The following is a 24823-nucleotide window of genomic DNA, read 5'->3' as shown; positions in this document are numbered from 1 at the left end:
CTTCAAAGTTGGGTTGACATTATGAGTATATATAATAAGTATGAAAACAATCATCTATGTGGTAATTTGGGAGCTGGGAAAATATCCCATTTACTTTATTATAGTAATTTAAATTGTACCATTGTGAGCCCTATTCTTACCAATTGACTAGGGAGACATGTACCTCCTCTGAACTTCTTAACCACCTATTATTTATTCGATGCATTCCATCATTAGCACATAACCTCATGTTGTTCATTATTTTTTACATAAATTTCTGCCTCCAACAAACACACACAAACACACATATGCATACACATAATTATATTATAAACTCCCTCATAAGCAGGGATTGGGACTAATATATTATGACATCCCACTGTGTTTTGTTCAGTGCTGAGAAAGAGCAGATACTCAATAAGTGTCTTTATATTGATTGTGGTTTGACCCACGGGTTATAATAATTTAACAATGATTTTTGTTTTCTTTGATCTTTGTTAGAACATCTCTATCCTAGTGGCTTCTGGGTTCATAATAACTGCTTAAAGTGTTAAAGATGATGGAGTTTGGACACAGGGTGGGATGGGATGGGAAGCCTCTGTGTAAAATAAAGATTTTAATTTCATTTAGATATCTGTTTCAGAAGGGGTTTAGAAGCCAAAGCTAAGTGCACAAAGTGAAAGGCATTTTGGAAATTATGTGGTTTATTTAATCAGTTTCTAAAGGAACTTGTTTAATTCTAGTTCCTGAATAGATTCTGTGGTTGCAGTTGTTTTATTTGCTGACTAAAATATGTAATACAAAAAATATGCAATTGTAATTTTTGGAATAAATGCATCATATTGTTCAGCATAAGTGATCTCCAAAATATCTGCTCAATATCCCAAAGTGCACTGACAAACAACTGTTATTCTTGATAAAAGGTATGATTCCATGGTATCTGAAAAATTGTCTGTTTGTAGATTATTTAAGAGTCTGTATTCTAATTTAACCAAGATTACTTTAAAATTTAACTTTTGGAAAACTGACGCATAAAATGTATTTGGCTATTCCAAATCACAATACGCTATTTTGCTTTAACTCCCATAGTTATTTTTTCATATAGTTTCACTTATGAAACTGGCTCTTACTACAAAAATGAAGTATACCTTGTTGCAGTAATATTGCTTTATTTTGAGATTTGAGTGGGAGGAAAGGGTAATATTTCTATCTTATTAATACTGTGTTTACCAGTTTTTAATTCTGATTTAAGATTCTTTCCATAAAACAAGTTATAATGGGAAAGGGGGAAAGAAGTTCTTGTGTACCTGATTTTCAGGGTGAGGAAAGCAAAAATGTTAAGCTCAGTTACTAAAAACAGTTTTTACTTATTGCATATACCTGCTTAAGAAAGGTCTTAGAATAATCATACTTTGGAGACAAAATCAAGTTTAGAGACATCTAACCCAGTCCTCTCATTTCACAAATCAAAGGAGGCTCAAAGAAGCCATGTGGCTGAACCTGGATCACACAGTTACTGGAAAAGCTGGAAATTGAAGCTAGGCCTTCAGTACTCTACCATCCCGTAGTTTTAACCAACTGAAGAAAAATGTAAAAATGCAGAATGGTGAAATAGTTCACAAGAAAGAGTAATCCACCAAGAGTCTGGCATCCCAAAGTAAATCCAAGTTACATTATTGATGATTTGCTTAATAATATTATATCCCTACCAACTCTCCTCATTGACCTTGTCCCTTTCTAAATTTATTCTTTTCCCAGTTTCAGCTTTTGCTTCATCTCTTGGGCCCTAGGCTAACCTGGAATTACTAGCCTTTGTTGGACAAGACATGAATAGGGCTGTTTCTTAAGCCAGAAAGTATAGTGATTTCCCTTGATCCCATAAACATGTACAAGTCTCCCCAACAATTGAAGTACTTCTTTGACTTTTTGTCTCCCTCTGAAAAATGTTTCCTCTCCTCAAGGTCAGAATCAAGGCCCCCCCACCACGCCCCGCCCCGCCACCACACATACACGAAAATCTAGTTTCATAAAAAACAAATGCAAAATGTGAACCTTGTTGGAAACCTAATTTAAATAAAGCAACTCATTTATATCCTAATTTGAGTCATTTGTTAAAAGTGAATACAGATTAGGTAGTAGATGATATGAAGTAATCATTTTAACTTTATGCAGTAAAATCATTTTATGCTATTATGTTTAAAATGTCATTATAATTCAAGGTGTATAAAGAAGTACTTATGAGAACAGAACTTACAGAATGGCAACCTTGGTGAATTCTTTCTCTCACAAAAGCTATAAAAATACTTGCAAAACTACAAAAATCAACTGTTTTAGAATCTTGGAAATTAACCAAAGGTATAGATTTGGCTTAAAAGATATTCATTTAAAAACAGTCTACTGAACTTCAGTTAGAACAGTGGGATCTATGTTGTTTTCACTTGGGGCTACTTTCATTCCCCTCTCACCACAGTAACAGAGCACAGTAACCAGCCAGTTGAGTGGGGACTGATTTGTTTTGGAGCTTCATGTAAAGCCCCATCCTTAGAACACTTTCAGTATTTCAACAATATTTACAATAATTCCTTTGAAACACATTATTCCCAGGTAATTGGGCTATTTGTCCTGACTCTGAGTTCAGTTCTTCAGAAAAAGCTTTATCTCCAGAGTTTTGAAAACAATAACATGAGCTGGATTTAATAACATTGCAGTTGCCTAAGCCTGTGAACTCAGTTGTAACAAACAAGAAGCTGGCTAAAAATGTAAAAGGAATACATCAGTAATGGCAAAAGGACCAACATAAGGGATTCTAAAATGCTCCAGCATATTTCAGGAAATCTAAAAGGCTGCACAAATGTGTATGTCTGTACACATGCCCAAGAAAACTCAGAGAGGACACCAACAACTCATCTCTAGCTACCTTTGATGCTGGACTCGAGCAGGAAGTAAAAGCTAATATTGACTTGTAAATTCTCTGAAATTTGAAGGTGTGACCTCCCACAAAAATCTCCTTGGAACAGGGTAAAAGAAAAACTGGCTCATAGCATTTAATAGAATATTCTGAACAATCATTAGCTGACTACAAACAATGCTGATTCAGGGGCAACTCTTAAGAAGGATTAAAAATAAAAACAAATATCAAAGAAAAATGCTACCAGAGAAAATAGCAGCCACATATTGCAAGGAATACAGAGTCTATAGAAGTATTCTAGGAAAGTAACTGAAGCAAGCAGCAATGAGGACAAAATCTCATAAACAACAATAAACACTAGAGGTTGGAGTAGATCTGATTTCAAAGTCACTACAATATATTATTTAAAATGTCCGAGTTTCAACAACAAATTGTAAGACATACAAACAAACAGGGAAGTATGCCAGGCATGGTGGTTCACGCCTGTAATCCCAGCACTTTGGGAGGCCAAGGTGGGTGGATCACTTGAGGTCAGGAGTTTGAGACCAGCCTGACCAACATGGTGAAACCTCGTCTCTATTAAAATACAAACAATAGCCGGGTGTCGTGGCAGGCACTTGTAATCTCAGCTGCTCAGTAGGCTGAGGCATGACAATCACTTGAACCTGGGAGGCGGAGGTTGCAGTGAGCTGAGGTCATGCCACTGCACTCCAGCCTGGGCAACAGAGTGAGACCCTACCTCAAAAAAAAGAAAAAAGGAAGAAAGAAAGAAAAGAGAAAAGAAACAGGAAAGTATGGCATATAGGCAGGAATTAAAGAAGTCAATAGAAAGTGTACAGAGGGGGCCTAGATGTTGGACTTATCAGACAAGGAGTTTAAATCAGCTATATAAATATGTTTAAAGAACTAAAGAAGACTATCTTTAAAGAATTAAAGAAAACTATGATGATAATGCTCACTAAATAGAGAAAATCAGTAAAGATATACAAATTAATTTAATATTTAAAAGAACAAAAATTCCGAAGTTGAAAAGTACAATAACTGAAATGGTAAATTCATTAGATAGGCTTAATAGAACATTTCAGGAGGCAGAAGAAAGAAACAATAAACTTGAAGATAAACTTGAAGATAAGTCAAAAGAGATTATCCCATCTGAAGAACAGAGAGAATAAAGGAAAATGAACAGAGCCTCAAAGGCCTGTGAGACACCATCAAATTATGCATAATGGGAGTCCAGAAGGATAGGTTAGAAATATACAGAAAAGATATTTGAAAAAACAATGGCTGAAATTTTCCCAATTTTGATAGAAAACACTAATTTACACATCAAAAAGCTCAATGAACACCAATTAGGATAAACTCAGGGATACATACCTAGATACTTCATAGTCAAATAGTTGAAAGGCAATGACAAAGAGCAAATTCTGGAAGAAGCAAGAGATAAATGACTCAATATATACAAAGGGACCCAAATAAGATTAACAGTTGACTTCATCAGAAGCTGTGAGAGCCAGAAAGCATTGGGATGACATATTTGAAGGGCTGATAGAAAAATACTGTCTACCAAGAATTCTATTTCCAGTAAGACTATTTCTTAAAAAAATGAAAGAGAAAGACGTTTCAAAATAAAAAAATAGATAGAAGTTGTAGTCAGCATACCTAACCTATATCTACCAAAGGGAATCTTTCAACTGAAATGAAAAGGTAGATGGTAACTTGAATCCACATGAATGAAAACTCTTCTCTTTCCAAATGGTTTAAAAGACAACTCCATGAAAAAAAACACAAAACTATTTTGATGCATTATAATGTATAAAAATGTAATTTGCATGACAATGATATCACAAAGAAGGGGGAAGAAATGGAAGTATATTGGAGCAATATGTCTACATACTATTGAAGTTTAATGTTAATCTTAACAAGATTGTTTCAAATTAAGATGCATATTATATATGGAGTGACTGAAAATGGGATAATGAAATTCTACTGTAATTAAATAAAGTTGATGGTTGCCTAACATTGTGAATATGCTAAAAATCACTGAATTGTACACTTTAAAGGGTGAATTTTATGGTATAAGATTTATATCTCAATTTTAAAAAGGAATAAAAATTAAAAGATGTATATTGTAAGCCCCAGAGCAAACACTAATACTATTTTTAAGTAAATAAAATAAAATAAAAACATAGTGAAAAAAATCCAAAAAGGAATTTAATGAATAATAATAACTACCTTACCTAATTTTGTTATGCTTAACTGCTTGGCATCTAGCTGGAATCCAATATACTGTACCTATATGTATTATTAGCCTTATTTTTGTTATTGTTATTGTATTCATAGCATAAAATCATTTCCTCAAGGCCACAGCTTTGCTGTAGTAGTCATTGAATAAATAATAGCAATAGATAAGAAAGTAAGGTGAGTCTAGGTTTAACTTTGCTGTTTCACTACTTTTTTATTTACAATTTTATTTTTCCTATTAACTATCACCTTTGTGTACTGTTAAATTAACTGCTTTTTTTTTTCAAATAGTTTTAACACATGTCTGAAAAAAACTGCAAGGGAACATGAGGTAAAGCTAGAAGTGTCATATGATGGCACTTGCAATCTCTTATAAGATCTTTTGTTTACTTAAAAGTATAAATTGGACAGCTCTTAATTACATTGTTAGAATAGTTTACACCAGAATTAAGTACAGTCTTAGATTCACTGCAGTTGCCATCTTTTGTTTAGTCATTTACATAAGTAATTAAATAGAGCTTACAAATTATGTGTAAACAATATTATGAGTCACTGAAAATGAAACTTTTAGTTGAATAACCCAGAGTAAAAGCCAATTGAGTAACTTGTCATAGTAATACACGCTAAAAAGTTTATTTATGAAACACTGGTCTTCAAAAATTGCCTTAATATTTTTCAATGAAATAAGTTTGGGGAAATGGTCATTTAATTTTCATATTCCACTTAAATAACAAGAAGCTTACCTTACTCCATTGTATTTAAACTGAGAAAATATATATTTATGTTATGTTATATCATATTACATTATATTTGAACCAATATACTACTTCTAGAACATTTGTTTTGGTACACGTGAAAATACATAATTTACATTTTTATATGCATAATATCTTTTTGTTTGTAAATAGGGGTTTGGTTTAATGTAATACTAAAAATAATGATAACCTTAAAATTGTATAGTAAGTTAAAATTTACTAAATATTTTCACATTCAGCTTTTAATATTCACAAATACCTGTGAAGCAGATGCTAAGTGAGATATTGTAGGTTAAAATACTTATCAAGATAGATGCACAGTAAAAGTCATTTATAAAAGAGAATCTAGTTTGTAGAGATAACCAGTGACTTACCAAAATCAAAATACTAATATAACATTACTTAAGAGTCATTTGATCAAAAAGACTTAGTTAAAAAAGAGTATTTCTTAGCCAGAATTAATGCTAAAGGCTATAAACTATCAAATTTAAATATGCATATGATTAACTTATCAATGTTTAGCTTTTATGTAATTTTCTATTGAGCAATTTCCTTTTTATTAGTAACCAAACAAATTATACTATAATGTTTAGTGGAAATAATTTGTCATCTTTATTTTTTACTCCAGTTGCCCTTCAACAGAACACTGAGGTTGATTACAACGGTTTATATGTGCCACTCACTGGTGAAATTCATGTATACACAGAGTTTGTAATCAGGTTTATGAGGAATTCAAAATTACACACTTCATTTTCTTCCATCACAAGAAACACTTCAAACAACAGGGAATTTACTTTTCATTATATATTTCATTTATTTATTTTATATATATTTTAAATATATTTGATTTATATATATTTCATTATATATATTTTATATACCTTCTATTTTGAATATATTTTCATACAAAATTAAATACGTAAAAGTTAGCTTCAGCTATTAGTTTAATAGAACATATTCAGCTTTGTCCTTTGTACTTGCTCTTAAAATAGTAAATGCAGAAACTTTTTCCTCCCTATCAATATAAAGGAGATATTAAGCTAAGATGGGGTTAAAGTAAAATATGGGGTATAAGATGGGGTTAAAGTAAAATAGAAAATGAATAAGTGCTTAATGAATATCAAATGCCTCTAAATTAATTCCCCTTTAAAGTTTTGTTCTACAGAATTTTGAGGAGAAAATAGGTTTTTTCTTAGCCAGTGCAAGCTTTTGGGTTCCAAGAATGAATATGATCTAGAATAAGGAAACCTCTTGCTCTGCAGAAGACAGCCTGTTCTAATTATCCCATGTATACTCTAAGTACGAACTCAGAATACTCTTTCTGCTTTATTCTAAATAGGGCAAAAAACCACATTTGTCATGATCTTATCAATTACATAAAAAACAGCAATATAAAACCTTCAGTGGCTTGGCTAATTTGCAATTGTACATACTCCCATAAAAACTCTTATATATCCCATAACATGTTACTACAGAATAAAAACAGAAATAAACAGGATGAAAATAAAAATTCTGCCTCCAGTATCTGTGTTACTAAATATTTCTCAGTAAAAAGAACTCCATTAGAAAATCAATTTCATTCAAACTTGATTGTCTTGTTGATGCTCTTCCTTTAAAAGAAACAATGGCATTGGGTCATGGGAAAACTTAATTCATTAAGTTTACTTTGGGGACTTAATGTTATATGAGCATTGAGTAAGCAGCTTGTCTTTACTACATTTTGAATGCAGAATAACTAGATGGCAAAGATTTTAGATTTTTGATAGGTTTTATTTGAAATACAAAACAAACTTCAGCACACAAGGAATATGGAAATTTGACTAAAGAGGAAAAGAAAGAAACTAACTTTTAGTGATTAGTCCAATGATCCTTTTACTACACAGTTCAAGCACTCTGTTAGGAGTACATACAGAAAAATGCGAACAATTAAGATCCATAGTTGTAATATATTCTATTCAGCATATGAAAGACAACTTTCAAGATAGAGTTACTGCCCTTTAAGATAAAAGCTAAGTAGGCTATTCTTATTCATCGCATAATGTTTAAGAGTGAGGATTATGGATATATAGTCCATTCATTCTAAGCAAATTTTCTTTTATGTTCACTTAGATGACAACAAGGATAAAATGTCTTCTGAGTATTAAAATAATGTATAATTAATGACTAGGTTTTTCATCTATGATCTCTTGCTGGGACTAACCAAACTGATTATAAAGATCATAGGAACATAAAAGCACATATGAAATTAACACTATTGTATGAAATAGAAGTTCTTATTTTCATCTCCCTATCATTGACAAAAGCACTAAACTTCTAACTTCATAATGATACTTTCAGATTTTGAGTAACTTGTTCAAAGTGGCATAACTAGGTATCTTAATTATAGAATCTTAAGACATAAAAGACAGCCTCAAAAAAAATCTAGTTCAAGCTCTTATTCCAGGCACAAATTCTTTGCATAACCACTAGTGATGGCTGGTTGTGTCCTCTCTTTGAAAGACAGAGCTTTTATTGAACCCTAAGCTGATTCTTTCCGTATCTTTTACCATTTATCTTGCTTTTGTCTTTGGAAGCATATGAGTATGAAAATCCTTCAAGTCTTTGAAGATATATCATGACCCCTCCCATTTCTCCTTAATTCCATTTCTAATTGCATGATAGCAGAGGCATTGCAATCTGGGCCTTCAAACTGTCTTAGGCAGGTGTTAATAGAGTCTGAACTGAACTGAAATGAAATTATTTTGAGTAAAGCTATAGTTCTAAAACAGTGTGTATCAGCTAGGACCATGTACAGTACTAATAAGTACACAATAACTATTAACTATTAGTATTATGGTAGGGCTTGGAGAAATTACCCTTAAATATACAAAAGACTATTTCCTTAGTTATGTTACTCTGTGTCTCTAGAGCCATATCAAGACATCAAGCAAGAATCAATATTTGTTGTTGTTGTTGTTTTTCAGGAACATAGTATGTTCAACATTTCCATGGGTTGGTGGCAGAAATAGCACTCTGGCTAGCTGGGAGAATGGGACCTTTAATACCAGTGATGTGAGGATGGATATTAGCCTTTTGTGGCCCTAAAATGAGGTAAAATTGTATACCTCAATTTCCCTCATCTGTAAAGTGGGAAAAATACTTATATGTTGGTTGTGTGGATTGAATAAGATAAATGGACAGAGTAAGTGTTCAATTAAAGTTAGCTATTATAGTACTTGTTATAATAGCTTCCTTCACCACCATCATTCAACCCAGTTAACAGGCTCTTGGCATAGACATACAGGCTTTGAGGGAAAAGTTCATGAAGTAAGGACTGAGAACTTAGCTCTCTAGGAATTGGCACATTAGCAGACAATATAAAAATCACTGAAAGTTTCCAAGGCTGGGCATGGTGGCTCATGATTGTATTCTCAGCACTTTGTGAACCTGAGGTGGGTAGATTGTTGTAGCCCAGGAGTTCACGACTAGCCTGGGTAACACAGTGAAACTCTGTCAAAAGAAAGGAAAGAAAAAAAAAGAAAGAAAAGAAAGAAAGAAAAAAGAAAGAAAGAGAGAGAGAAGGACGGAAGGGATGAATGGAGGGAAGGAAGAAAGGAAGGAAGAAAGAAGATGAAGGAAGGAAGGAAAGAAGGAAAGAAGGAAGGAAGGAAAAGAAAGAAAGAAAGAAAGAAAGAAAGAAAGAAAGAAAGAAAGAAAGAAAGAAAGAAAGAAAGATTGATTCCATGAAGGAGTGAGATTTAAGAAGAAAAAGAAAAATGAGGAGAATCTTCAAATCACCAGAACTGGACACTACAGAGGGAATTCTAATCTTTCTTGAGAAGACAGAGGATGTCTCCTCTTAAGGAAGAAAATGTAGGAGGTGCATCCCATAGTTGGCAGTAGAATACTGATAGCATTTAAACTTTTGGTGCATTGTTTTCTTTATGTATTAAATAGGGATAGTACATGTATAATACTTGGAACAATGTCTGGCCCTGAGCAAAAACTCAAGTGTTGGCCATTGTTATTTAGCTTTGACAGTGCTGCCTATCTGCCTGTAGTGAAATTATTTTTGCAACCAGAACTGGAATGTTAACTACAATTACATTATTTATTTATTTTGTGCATTTATTGGGGAATTAAACCAGTAATTAATATGTAAAAGTTGTACATTTCTTTTACTTTTTTTTTTTTTTTTTTTTGAGATGGAGTTTCACTCTTGTTGCCCTCAGGCCGGAGTGCAATGGTGCGATCTCGGCTCACCGCAACCTCCACGTCCTGGGTTCAAGAGATTCTCCTGCCTCAGCCTCCTGAGTAGCTGGGATTACAGGCATGCGCCACCACACCCAGCTAATTTTGTACTTTTAGTAAAGACAGGGTTTCTTCATGTTGGTCAGGCTGGTCTCGAACTCCCAACCTCAGGTGATCTGCCTGCCTCGGCCTCCCAAAGGGTTGGGGTTACAGGCATGAGTCACCGCACCCAGCCAAAGTTGTACATTTCTAAGGAGGATAGAAGACAGAAACAGCAAAGGATAACCAGAGGTAGAAGACTCTAGATATAAGAACAAAAATCAGGACCTCTGGACTGCATTCTTCCACATATGTCATTATAATTTAAATATACTGATACCATTATTGTTTTTGTATTTAGAATGGAAACTTACCCGGTAAAGAAATTTTTTCTCTAGGATAAAGATCCCGCAGTGAAGTGATTAAGGATATTGTTAAAGGGAAAGGTGATATTGGGAGAAGACATTTCAAACCCAAAGTAATGATTCACAGGTGAAGATATGTGGGCCTGGGAATTTCCAAGAATATCACCTCATGAACTGATTTGCAAAGAGGAAGGAGGCCTTCATTTATCCATTAAAAAAAAAAAAGACCAGATATATGATGCTAGGTATATACAAGTACACAAGGCTGACAAGTTACCCGCTAAGCTTTTCAGAGGGATGTTTTTTGGGTGAATGCCTGAGGACAGGAATTAAGGCATCAGTGTATAGACTCAAGATCAGCCCTGTGGAATATGTAAGCCCTGTGGATGATAACCATAAGTAACAAAGAAAGATAAAACAGAGATAGCTGTTTTACAGAGGGACTTTGTGAAGGGGACAGGGACAAGTATTGCTTTTTCAATGTTTAGATAACAAAATGTGCCACAGTTATAAAGGGGCATTTTCCTAATTTATGCAAGGAACACAGCTAAGTACAATGAATACTGACGCAAATGCAGCACACCTGGTATCTTGAGGGTTTGTAGATTTGGCAGCCCCGGGTGACAGCACTCTGGAGAAGTAACCAGCATTCTCATGGAAGGCACTGGTGGCGAAATGGCAAAGCATCAGCAGAGACCACAATGCCTGGTGGGAGACTGTGGATGCCCAACAGACATGGCGGTACTCAGCAGATGCCGAGCAAATGATGATGGATACCCAGTGGCAGATGATGGATGCCCAGTGGGAGATGATGAATGCCAAATGGGAGATGATGGATGCCCAGTGGTAGATGATGAATGCCCAGCAGATACTATGAATGATGACGGGTTATGGTGGATACATGTGTGCTCCATGAAAGCCCAGAATAATTGCAGCAGTGCATGATGAAAATTGATTTGCTCATGATCACATGAGAGAACCACTGGTGACTTCTAGAAGTACTTAGGGGAAAATGAGTGTACTTTTTCTAGAGGGCTAGAGGACCTTTGTTAGCACAAGGGTGAATGTGGAGTATGAACATGAAAGCTATCTCTTCTGTGCTCACAGCTGTGATGCCCATCAAAAATGTAAACACTTTTAGGGACCAGGTAGGTAATATCAGTGGGTAGGACAGCTGGGTATAAGAAGATGGGGAGTGGTAGAAAAGATAGCAAAGTTGGAACTCACTCTTAAAATGTATTCAAATGATAAAGTTTAAAAATTGTTGGCTAGGCCAAAACAAAATTTATCTGCAGGCAAAATTCAGCCAAAGAGCCACTATAACAATATGTTCCAATACCCTAGGGCTTAATATGCCATCTATCTAGGGATATGGTACCACCTTTATACACACAAGAAAATTGTTTCACTTTGAGAATGAACTCTAGTTATACAAATTTTGGAGGTATTAATATATATGAGAAGATTGTCTTCTGCCATTCATTAACCAATTCAAAGAAATCAGGGAGATTTTATTTATTGCATGTTTATTTTCATAAACTGTATATGTTTCGAGAACATTTAGGACAACTTGGACTCCAGTGAGTAACTTTTGATGGAATCCTTGAAAATCCCCAGGGATGACAGTGGAACATATGATGGATCTACACTTTCTAGATCCATTCCCAAACCCTCTTTCCCAAATATAGTTCTGGTCTAGGTTTGACAATATCTATCTTTTACAAAAAGGCATAAATCTCTAGCAAAAGGGGGTTTGGATTTAAGGCATTCTTCAAAATAAATGAAGACAAAATTACAAAATCCAGAAAGATTTATAAGCATATATTCCATTTTAATGGAATAATTAAATTTCAAAGATAATTCACTGTCATACATATATATCTAGAAAACCATGTATATATAGTATATATACATGTATATATAGTATATATACACTATATACATGTATATATACTATATATAGTGTATATATAGTATATATACATGTATATGTATATATACATGTATATATAGTATATATACACGTATATGTATATATACACATATATGTATATATAGTATATATACATGTATATATACACATATATATATATAGAGAGAGAGAGAGTACTCTTTTGGGGGAGGGTGCCTTATTTAGCAGTTCTATGTTTTAATGTAGTTATTCATTAAAGGATCATTCTAAGTGACATATAACATGAAGCAATGACTACAAACAAGGACTTTGGAGTTTTATAGGCCTGTGCTTAATAATCAGTTGTGTTACTTAAAAGTTCTAAGGTCTTGGACACATTACTTATCTCTTCTATACATTACTTTCCTTTATTTAAAATATGAAAAAATAGATAATACACATTTCTTTGAAAGGGTTTGGAAGAGTTAAATGAGTTAACGCATGTGAAATTTTTTGCAGAATGCCTGGGGTTATAGTATATTCTCAGTTAATGATAATTATTTTTAATGTAAAGATGAAATGGGTTGATTGTTGTCTAGGGCTTTACAAAGTTACTGGTCAACAATTTTAGTTCTCTCCCTTCCAGTTCTCAAATCCTTCCAAATTCCAATTAACATACTTAACCGGTTGGTTAGTTCCTTTTTACATAGATAATCTTATATTTTGATAAAAAACAACCCTTGTATAACTTCCACAGGAATTTTAGCTACCAGACTTATTTCTGATCCACAGGTTTTTTGACTCAGGTGAACAGAAAACCAAGCCTAATACATTTGCATTCTCAAGGGATTCAAATTATTTAGGTAATTATTACTACTAGCCCTAACTTAGAAAGATAAGCAAAAAACTATAAAGAATTTTAAATATCTTAAAATTATATTGATGTTTACTTGCTTTAGTTCATTAAAATGGCTGTAATTACATTATGTAATTTGCAATTTCTGAAAGCACTTCCTCTAATTAAGAAAAAAATGCTACTAAAATGGAGAATGCATTTCCATAACAAAGTAACCTAAAATCTACTTCTGGCACAGATGTTTGATTGCATGGGTTGCATGCTAGTAATGAAGTGAGAAACCTGTGTCTCCCACATCCTCTGTATGTCTAGTTTGGTTGAAGTGTTGCAAATGAATTATAAATATGTTGTTGTATGAAAAGAAATCATGGCTGTTAGAAAGAGGATGTGGGCCAGATGTGGTAACTCATGCCTGTAATTCCAGCAGTTTGGGAGGCCGAGGTGGGAGGATTGCTTGAGCCCAGGACTTAGAGACCAGCCTGGGCAACAGAGTGAGACCCTATCTCTACAAATAAATAATAAAAAAAAATTAGCAGAGCATGGTGTCACATGCCTGTTGTCCCAACTACTTGGGAGGCTGAGGTAGGAGGATAGCCTGAGCCCAGGAGGTCAAGGCAGCAGTGAGCTGTGATTGTGCCACCACACTCTAGCCTGGGTGACAGAGTAAGAATCTGTCTCAAAAAAGAAAAAAAAAAAAGATGTGGGGTTGTGTATTTCCATTGTGGTAAATTAAATAACACATATGAAAGCATCATGAGTGCTCCATAGCAGATATTTTATGATAATGTCTAGATAGAGAATCAGAAGTTCAAGAATGGACTCCGTGTACTTGTAAAAATTAATCCAATTGCTTTGAAAAAGAAATTACTTTCATCTGGTAGCCTCAAATATTGGTAGGCAAAAATTACCCAAAAAGAAGGCTATAGAAACTTTCTGGAGGACCCTTCCTCTGTGGAACATCCATTTCAAAACCGTATAGAAATGTATAATAATAATAATAAATTGCAGTTTAATCCTGCAAAGCTGCATAGATTGGCAAGTATGTGACTTAAATAGTTAACATTTCTTTTTGCCTCTTGCTTTTTGCTTATTACTGGAAAGGATATTTTCCCAGTTGCTTCCCTCTCCTTACTCCGAATATATCTGTGTCTTATGAATGACTGCCAATTTCCAAAGTGAGGGTGCCATCCAGATCTTTGTTACTGTCTTGCCTCTACTTTTCCAGCTAGATAGTAAACTCCTTGAAGGCATGTCTGTTTTCTGTTCCTGCTGTATCATATCATTTAATATGGCACCTAATCTATGAATCTGAGTTGATGGTAATGTGGTGGGTTGAGTAGAGCCATGGAGTGGGAATAAAGTGATAATTTCCAATGTTCAGTAAGTGTGTGGGGAAGTTGTTACTCCACGAAGTGTGAGAAAGAGAGATCAGACCCTAGAGCAAGCAAGGTACCAGAGAGCATGGCTCCATTCCACTCATCAATGAGTTTGTACAAAGCACTTAAATTCCAAAAAAACAACTCAAGGAGTTGAGATTGACGAATTGGGGCCCCGTGGAAAGTTAAAGATGATGTAAATATTTGGAGACTTGGTAAAGAAAATTGAGGACAAGGATTATTTTAAACTTACAAGGTCTATATTTAGGTTACATTTTTAAGCCAAATTTTCATTTAATATTTTTATAGATGCAATTTATATGCCAAAGCAGTTAAGTTTTAAACATATAACCTTAATATTTATATATACTCATGTTTTAATTTTAAATAAGCCTGCGGTAGATTGAGTCTAAACCTTACAATGTGTTACTAGCAGAGCGACCACAAAATTAGAAGGAATAAATGAAGATCTAGTAAACTAGGCAGCCTGATGTCTCCTCTGAGCACAAAGATACTCATGATAGTAAGTTACCAGACCAATCAAATGGAAGCTGCTGAAAAGGAGGATGGTTGAGATGGAAGATACACTTATTTTTCAAGGAGAGGAAAGGATAGGAATCAAGACAGCTGATCTGAAAAGTTTGACATGCAACTAGAGAAGCCCTAGGAATATAAAAGAGGAAATTTAATTTGAACTGTAGGCATGAGGAAGCTGTGAGCTGATTTGTTCCAATTTAGTCATGGTAAATATATGTAAACCTGAACATGAGTATTTTTTATTCCTACTATTGAAAAATGCAGGGTGTAATTTATGTGAAAATAAATTCTTTTTGTGCAAGAACATGGGAGAAAACTGCCACTGTTATGTAAATGATAAAAAATTGTAATCTGGGTTCTTTAATAGGGTTCTGTACACCTAAGGTTAAAATATCTATATCAGGCAAAACAAAAGTGGGGGGATATATTTCAAAAAGAAGATTTAATAATTATTTTGCACATTGTGATGGAATTTTTAACATGGGGGAATAAGTCCAAATGTCTGTGCCTGGATGTAATTCTTACCTCTGTATCAGTACTGATTTTGATTTAAATGTGTTCTTTTTTCTCCATTGGTGATTTGCTTGTTAATGAAGCATTAATTTGTTTAGTAATATTTGTGCTTCTTCTGTTTTGTTTAGGGTGGCTGGCATAGAAGTCTTATATAACTTGAAAACCTCAGAAAAAACCATATATTTTTGAAAAACCTAATAGATAACAAAACATCTTTTCTTTTTTAGAGACAGGTTCTCATTCTGTTGCCCAGGCTGGAGTGCAGTGGCATGATCACAGGTCACTGCAGCCTGAATTTCCAGGCTCAACCCATCCTCCCACCTCAGCCTCCTAAGTAGCTGGGACTACTGGCATGCCACTATGCTTGGCTATTTTTTTGTTTTTTTTTGTAGAGATAGAGGTCTAACTATGTTGCCCAGGCTGTTCCCAAATTTTGGTCTCAAATGGTTCTCCTGTCTCGGCCTCCCAAACCTCTGAGATTGCAGGCATGAGCCACCATGCCCAGCCAGATAACAAACACCTTTAAGTTTGACATTCATCATTATTGTAAACTTTTATTTCCTTTTAAGACTTAAATATTGGTGTTTAAAAATGAAAATAAACTGAAATGACATATTGTCTTTTCCAATGAACAAAATAAATGTGATAATATTCAATTTGTACATTGATTTGAATAAACTGGTGTATAATTTCACGATGTGAGTGTGGTCATTATTATTAAAACTTAGAGTAGCAAATCTGCAGGAAAAAGAGGCATAGGATTACATGATATGTGGCTGGGCAAAGGCTTATTATTTCTGTGTGTGTGTGTGTGTTTGTGTGAATGTGTGTTCATGTTTTTTAAGGTTTTATTCCTCCTAACCTTACAAGGTGGAGAACACACATCTACCTCTTTACAGGTATCTTAGTAGGCTGGCAAGAAGTAGAGAGGGCAAGGGCAATTGGTTTCCTAATATGCGTTAATAGAAATATTTAGGCTAGGTATTGTTTTTGTTAAACAATAAAATGATGATTGCAAATTGAAATTGTAGAATATAACAATTCTGTTAGCAAAATTTGAACTAAACACATTTGAACTATTTAATACCTACATATTGGTGACTTTAAGCAGACGAGGAAAAAAATTATGTTGGTGAATACAAACCTTCAGAGATTTTAGTTTTTATTGGGTGGCTTTTTGGAGCGCTATCACTATAGAACTTCAAGTTGAGTTCATAGGCACTGAGTGTCTAGTTTACCTGAACGATTTGGGTACTTGTTTGGCTGCAGTAGAATTTACAAAAGAAAGATAAAGACTTGGCCTTATACATTTTGGAGTTCTCCTGTTTTTGTGTGTTTGTTTTGTTTTGTTTGTTTGTTTCATTATGTTTTTGAAGATTATGAAGTTGTGGCTAAACTGGTGACAAAAAAATTAAAATTCTATTGAAAATATGTGAGATGTGATTGAAATATAAATTTGGAGTTGGTGGTACTGTGACAGTCTATGGACTATTATTTAGAGAAAATCGGGTTTTCTTTTCACAATTTAATTGAAAACTGAGTTAAACCATAATAGAATGATGACAAGGACCATTTACTCCAGTTGTTTTTTAAATTTTTATAACCTTAGTTATAAACATTGTCCTCATTGAAGGATGTAATTTCTAAAATAGTAGCAATTTGTATATAGATATCTATTTTCTGCTGCCAGCATTTAAATAATATATTACACATATATGTATTATTATACATTTTTATATTTTCTATGTATTATTCCTCACTAGAGAGATCAAGGTCTCCTGAGAGATGGAAGTTCCAGGTCTTAGTATGAAATGAGTCTGGATTGCTTCACAACTTATATATGCCTTATATATACATTTTTTAATTAAAATTTTTATTTAAAGATAAGTGTAGATTGACATGCAGTTAGTTGCAATAAATTATGCCGAGAGATCACATGTGCCCTTTTCTCAGTTCGCTGCAATGGTAACATCTTGCAAAATTATAATAAAATAGCACAACCAAGATATTGACATTGATATAGCCAAGATGGCAGAACATTAACATCACCATTTGGATTTATCCTGTTGGCCTTTTATAACCACACCCACTTTCCTTCTCTGCTCCCCATCCTTAAACCCTGAAAAGCATTAATCTGGTCTCTATTTCTATAATTTTGTCATAGAAATATTTATAAATGGAAGCATACAGCATGTCATGTTTTGGGATTGGCACTTTTCACTTAGCGTAATTCTCTGGAGAATCATCTTGATTGTTGCAAGAATCAATAGTTCATTCCTTTTTATTGCTGAGTGGTATTCCATGGTATGGAGGTACCACAGCTTGTTCACCTGTTAAATGTTGTTTCCAGTTTGGGGCTATTAAGAATCAAGTTGCTATAAACATCAGTGGACAGGTTTTTGTGTAAATATAAATCTTCATTTCTCTGGGATAAATGCCCAGGAGTGCAACTGCTGGATTGCATGTTAGTTGTTTGTTTAGGTTTGTAATAAACTGCCAAAGTGTTTTCCAAAGCTACTGTCCCATTTTACATTCCCACCAGCAATGTATGAGTGATCCAGTTTCTCCACATCCTTGGCATTTAGTTTTGTCACTATTTTTTATTCTAGCCATTCTGATAGATATGGAGTAGTATCTCATTGTGATTCGGGGGGGGTTGTTTTGTTTTGTTTTTTGAGATAAGGTCTTGCTCTGTTGCCCAGGTTGGAGTGTAGTGATTTGATCCCTTCACTGTAATCTTAAACTCGTGGACTCAAGCAATCCTCCTGCCTCAGCCTCCCAAGTAGTTGGGGCTACAGGCACACACCCCCACATTCAGCTATTTTTTTTTAAGTTTTTTGTAGACATAGGATCTTGCAATGTTGCCCAGGCTGTCCTCAAACTCCTGGTCTTATGCTATCCTCTTAAAGTTTTGGGATTTACAAAACTTCATTGTGGTTTAAATTTGCATTTCCTTAATGTCTAATAACTCATGTCAAACATCTTTTATATTCTGTACAATGAAATGTGTTTTTTGGTCTTTTGCTCATTATCTAAATAAAATTTTATTTTTTTCCTGTTGAAATTTGAGAATTATTTATATGTTCTATATACCAGTTGTAGTAGGGTGAAAAATGACCCCCCAAAAAATAGCCAAGTCCAAATGCCTGGAACCTTTGAATGTTACCTCATATGGCAATAAAAAGGAGTCTTTGCAGAGGTAGTTAAGGATCTTAAGATGAAGAGATTATTCTGGATGATGTAGGTGGGCCCTGAATACAAACACTTGTATCCTCAGAGAAGGGGAGCAGAGATAGATTTCAAAAAGATGAGAAGAAGGCAATGTGATTGCAGAGGCAGAGAAGGGAGTGATGTGGCCATAAGCCAAGGAATGCCAGTAGTCACCAGAATCTAAAACTCCCAAAGAAAGGATATTCTCCTAGAATCTCTGGAGGGAGGGAGCATGACCTTGCAGACAAGTTGATTTCAGTTTAATAGTACTGATTTCAGACTTTTGACCTCCAGGACTGGGAGACAATAAATTTCCGTGTTTTTTTTTTTTTTTTTTAGATGAAGTCTCGCTCTTGTCCCCCAGGCTGGAGTGCAATGGTGCGATCTCAGCTCACTGCAACCTCCACCTCCTGAATTCAAGCAATTCTCCTGCCTCAGCCTCCCAAGTAACTGGGATTACAGGCGCCTGCCACCACACCTGGCTGATTTTTGTATTTTTAGTAGAGATGGGGTTTCACCATGTTGGCCAGGCTGGACTCGAACTCCTGACCTCAGGTGATCCACCCGCCTTGGCCTCCCAAAGTGCAGGGATTACAGGCATGAGCCACCGTGCCCGGCCACTTCCGTGGTTTTAAGCCACCAAGTTTGTGGAATTTTTTTACAGCAGACATAGGAAACTAATACATTCTTCTTTTGTTGGATGTATCATTTACAAATATTTCTCTCACCCTGTAGATGGTTTTCCAATTCCTTTAAAGGGCTCTTTTGCAGAGCAAAAGTTTTTCATTTTGATAAAGTCCAATTTACACATTTTTACATTTTATGGATTGGGCTTTTGCTGTCAAATCTAAGAACTACCCCAAGCCCTAGATTCTGAAAATTTTGTGTTTTTTTTTCTAAAAGTTTTATAGTTTTACATTGTACATTTAAGTCTATGGTCTGTTTTAATTTTTGTATAGGTATCAAGTTAGATCAAAGTTCATTTGTTTTTACCTATGGAGGACCATTTTCTTTGGCACCATTTGTTCCTCTATTGAATTACTTTTGCACCTTTGTCAAAAATCAATTGGACATATTTATGTGGGTATATTTCTGAATTCTTTGTTCTGTTCCATTGATCTATGTGTCCCTTCCTCTGCAAATATGATATTATCTTGATTACTGCAGCTGTCTTCTAATCCTTAATATCAGGTACAGTGATTCCTCTTAATGCATTCTTTTTCAAGGTTATTTTAGTTCTTCAAGGACCTACCTGTGTCTTTCTATATAAATTTTAAAACAAGCTTGATCATGTCTTAAAATCCTTTTTGGAGTTTTGGTAGGAATTGCATTAAATAAATTTGAGAAGTGTTATGAGCTGAATTGTGTCCCCCTAAAATTCATATGTTGAAGTCCTAACCCCAGTACCTCAGAATGTGGCTGTAGTTAGAGGTAGTGCCTTTAGAGAGGTAATTAAGTTAAAATGAGGTTATTAGGGTGGGCCCTAATCCAATATGACTAGTATCCTTTAAGAAGAAGAAAAGTGGACACAGTACTGAGGGAAGACCATGTGTAAGTCACAAGAAGAACATGGCCATCTACAAAGCCAAGGAGAAAGACCTTAGAAGAAAGCAATCCTACCGACATTTTGACCTCTGACTTCTAGCCTCCAAAACTGTGATAAAATAACTCTGTTGTTTAAGCCACCCAGGAAGTGGTAGTTTGTTATGGCAGCTCTAACAAACTAATAGAGGAAGAACTGATATCTTTACTATGTTGACTCTTCCAATCCATGAACAGGGTATGCCTCTTGATTTATTTAGGTCTTTGATTTCATGCATCAACATTTTGTAATGTTAACTATAAATTCCGCACATATTTTATTACGTTTAGACCTGAGTATTTTAAGTGATAGTAAATAATATTGAATTTTATTTTGAGTTTCCATATGATCATTGTTAATATAAAAATGTCATTGACTTCTGTGCATTGATTTTGTACCCTTGTGACCTTGTTGAACTCATTAATTCTAGGAGTTTCTTTGTAGGTTCTTTGAGATGTTCTACAAAAACAATTACATCATGTGCATATGGGAACCGTTTTACTTCTTTCTTTCTAATATATATGCCTCTTTTTGCCTTATTGCAATGGCTACTCAACAAAGGAAGACAAATGTATTAGTTTCCTATGACTGCTGTAAGAAATTACCACAAACTTGGTGACTTAAAACAACTTTCAGTCCTATGTTGTATAACAGTGGTGAACATTGATATCCTTGCCTTATTCTTAATCTTAGGGGGAATGCATTGTCTTGTGCCCAGGACTGTTTCCACTGCTATTGGGAGATGGGCCCACCCTGTCACTGGATATGAGTCTTTTTCTAAGTTCCTGCTTTGGTTTCTTTGGTTTTTGTCTACAACTGTTGGTGATCCTGAGTTACAGGCCTCTCCAGTACCCAGAGAGGGTACTGGAGATAAAAAGAAACCACAGGGAAGTCACTAGAGTGTCATTCTTCAAGTATTGAGTTCCCCAGCCAGTTCATCTTCTTTGCACTTTCAGAGTCTTTTTTATAAATGTCTATCAAATTATTTATAAGGGTATTTGGTTGTATTTAGAGGAGATCAGCAGGGAAAAGTGAGTCTCCTCCATCTTGTCCTGAATCATGTATTTTTAATAGTTATCAAATATTACATAATAATACAAGTTTTTTTTTAGATGAGCCTAGAAGATCTAATTGCTACTATGGAACTTAGAAATATTTTGAAACAATTTCTTGGGTTCCGAAAATTGACTGTGGATGAAGCCGACTAGCAGTTCAACTGGGAGTGACAAAAAGAAGGGGTGCTAGGCTGGTAACAGAGGATGGGAACATCTGTGGTTGGGTTCTGTTGGGAGAGAAATAGGGTGATATTGTGACTTCAGTGGTAGCTAACTAAATGCAACATTATAATGCCCCTTGGGAATTTTGCCAATCTGTATGCAAAAATGGAGCTTTGTCAGCTACTCTGTGTTTATGTACAGAGCTATGTCAGCTACTCTTTGTTTATGTACAGAGCTATGTCAGCTACTCTTTGTTTATGATAGTCTTCGGTGAATTGCACTAATCAATTAGTTATTGATCATGAGCCTTAAAATTCTGGTACAGTGGACCAGAAGGCATGCGCTTTTCTTTTGAGAGAATCAAAAGGTACCTGGAGAACATTTACTAGGTGGCTTGGAAGGGGATCTGAAGATATTCTAAGAATAGCAAGAAAAAATAATAATGCTGTAAGTAAAAATGCAGCTTATTGCATAAGAGATACTGAGATTTTCACAAATTACATAATACATTTTCAAATATATTTGAATATTTTTCTGATTTGTGCATGCCTTTGTTGTACTAAAATAAACATGTGCTGTCTAAGGTATTAAATCCAAAAATTACTGATTTAAGTGCTCTATTTCATTCTAACTTATTCGTTGTCTAAATATCTAAAGTCTGAGAGTTTCTGTATCATTATATTAAAAAGTGTCTGAACTTTAATAAATTTAATGGTGTATGCTCACTTGCATTAGCAATTTGAAGATGCTGTTATATATCTGATATGTCTGCTCCCAGGTATCAGTTTGCATCTCTTAAGTTTAACGGTCTTAGTCTTTTTGAAATTAGTTCCGTTTTATAGTTGTTATTTCCTTTTTGTTTTTGTTTTCTATTTTAATGAAAAGTAGAGCCCAGGTAAGAATCTTACCATAGCAGATCTTTCCAGAAATTTGGAGTGAGCAGGAATTTGAAGGGTGAAGAAAATTACAGCAAGAAAATATTTTCAAACTAGAGATCAGAGGTCATTGTGGAAATACATGACTGCAAAAAAAGTTATATATTTATGGGAGCAAGAGTAATCATTTTGAAGCATACTGTGAACTAAGTACCTTAATGACATCCAAAGGCCTAATTATTTTTAAATAATCATTTTGAAGCATATTATGAAGTACTCAAATGACACCAAATGAACAGTTGAGGCACTGATCCAATTCACAAAATTACCTTCATTTCTGCCAATTTTGAAGCATTTCTTTAATCAGCATACTTACCTTCTTGGTATTCTAGGGAACAATTTGAGTTTTGATTTTCCTCTAATCAAGTTTACATGTCCCTCATTCTCCCCCAAAATCTTCTCCTGCCTTTTAAATGTAAACTATGAGTGTTGAAATGCTATAATGACAAATAAAAATACGTGTTATAATCAGCTAGATCTAGGTTCCAATTCTGACTTTGCTGTCTAGTAGTCTAATCATGTGACCCTGGGCAAGTTATTGCCTAAATGAGAAATAAGTAAGCTGCATGAAGGCAAAAATTTGTTTTGTGCACCAGACACAGAACCTAGATGTGTGCTTGATATACTGTAGGTGCTCAATAAATAATTGCCAAATGAATGATCTTCACTTTTCATGTCTATAATGTTATGTTTTTGTGAGAGTTTAAAATAACCTTGAGCCAGGAGTCTGAGACCAGCCTGGGCAACATAGCAAAACCCCATCTCCACAAAAATAAAAATAAAATAAAATACAATGATAACAACTGCTAAGCTCTTGACATGTTAATGCACTCAAATTCTAATGAAACCTTGCTCTTCAAAATTTAACCAGTCTCACCATCTCTGTGAAGTCTTCCTGAACTATCTTTACCCAACTCTAGTCCAATAATTTCATACATCTTCAGTCTCATTACCTCCCCCTTTTATGTATATGAACTTACTATCTGATTAAAACTGGACACGTTGGTGTTTTTATTGTGTCTGCTACCTTTCTTTGTAGGTATTTACTTAGGTTTAGTTTCTTGACAAAGAGGGCAATATCTTCTTTGTTATCTATTGCAGTGTTTAAAAACATTGGTTCAAAAGCCACAGAGCCTCAGTTTAAAATTCCTACTCTACAGTATACGAATTATGTGTCCTTCTGTGAATTACCAAATAGACCTCTTCCTCTATTCTATTGTATGTAAACTACAGATGACAACAGAATCTAACTCATATGGTTTGTGAGAATTAAATGATGAAATACATGTAAAGTGCTTAAAACAGTGCCTGGCACGTAAGGAATAACAACTGTTAGCTATGATTATTGTCATTTCCTGCAAAGCTACATACGAATAATTATACACAACTTTCTTAAAGACTTGCCTCTAGACAGTGTTGACAGCTGAATAATATATCTTTATGTAACTGATTTATTTACAAAGATTTGAGATATATATCTAATTTCTTCAAAGTAATAGAAGACAGAACAGATTAAATGTGATACCTCAAATACACATACAATGACAGGATAACAGGATGGGAAAAGAAAGCCGGAAAAAAATTATTTGAACAATGACAGTTAGAGGTTCAGTGTTTTCAAGTAGAATTTAGCAGAAGCAAAACTCTTTATCATTTTTTTTTCAAGAGTTCATTGTTAGTTGAAATGCAATGATGGGGTAGAATGATAATTCACGTTTCAGTGCCTCTGAAGGTACCGTTTAAGTTAGCCATTTCTTGAGGTAGTTGCACTTACACACAGATGCGTCAACTCAGACAAAAACATGCCAATCGGCCACAAGGAAAATTGGTGTGATCTGAGCTCCTAAACCAATAAGAATGTTTAAAAGTTCAAGTTTTCATGATCACCTAACTTCAGCCTTAAAGTCTGTTATCTGTATAGGAATTGAATGAGCTCATATTTATAACCTAGCTTTAATCTGCAAATAGCTCTACGAATGAAAACATATATATTGAAATATCATGTAATGGTAAGGGGCAATTTGAGGTTGCTTTCAGTTTATAATGAAAATAGATTTAGACTAGCTATGATTTTTTATTTTTGTCCTTAAAGATATATGATTACTATCCTTTTGGTTAATTACTACAAATGCTTTTTTTGTTTTTGTTTTTTTGTTGTTTTTGTTTTTTAACAGTGTCTTACTCTGTCA

General features: G+C 34.4%; 1 protein-coding gene across 3 annotated transcripts in view; it reads right to left on the bottom strand.

The window, feature by feature from the left end:
• The window catches only part of HTR2C (5-hydroxytryptamine receptor 2C), a 325553-nt gene that overhangs the window by 135879 nt on the left and 164851 nt on the right, over positions 1-24823 (bottom strand). The window lies entirely within an intron of this gene.

Source organism: Pan paniscus, chromosome X, assembly GCF_029289425.2.
Source record: "Pan paniscus chromosome X, NHGRI_mPanPan1-v2.0_pri, whole genome shotgun sequence".
Taxonomy (NCBI): Eukaryota; Metazoa; Chordata; class Mammalia; order Primates; family Hominidae; genus Pan; species Pan paniscus.
The sequence above is the reverse complement of the archived record's forward strand: the minus strand, read 5'-3'. Positions and strand labels throughout refer to the sequence as shown.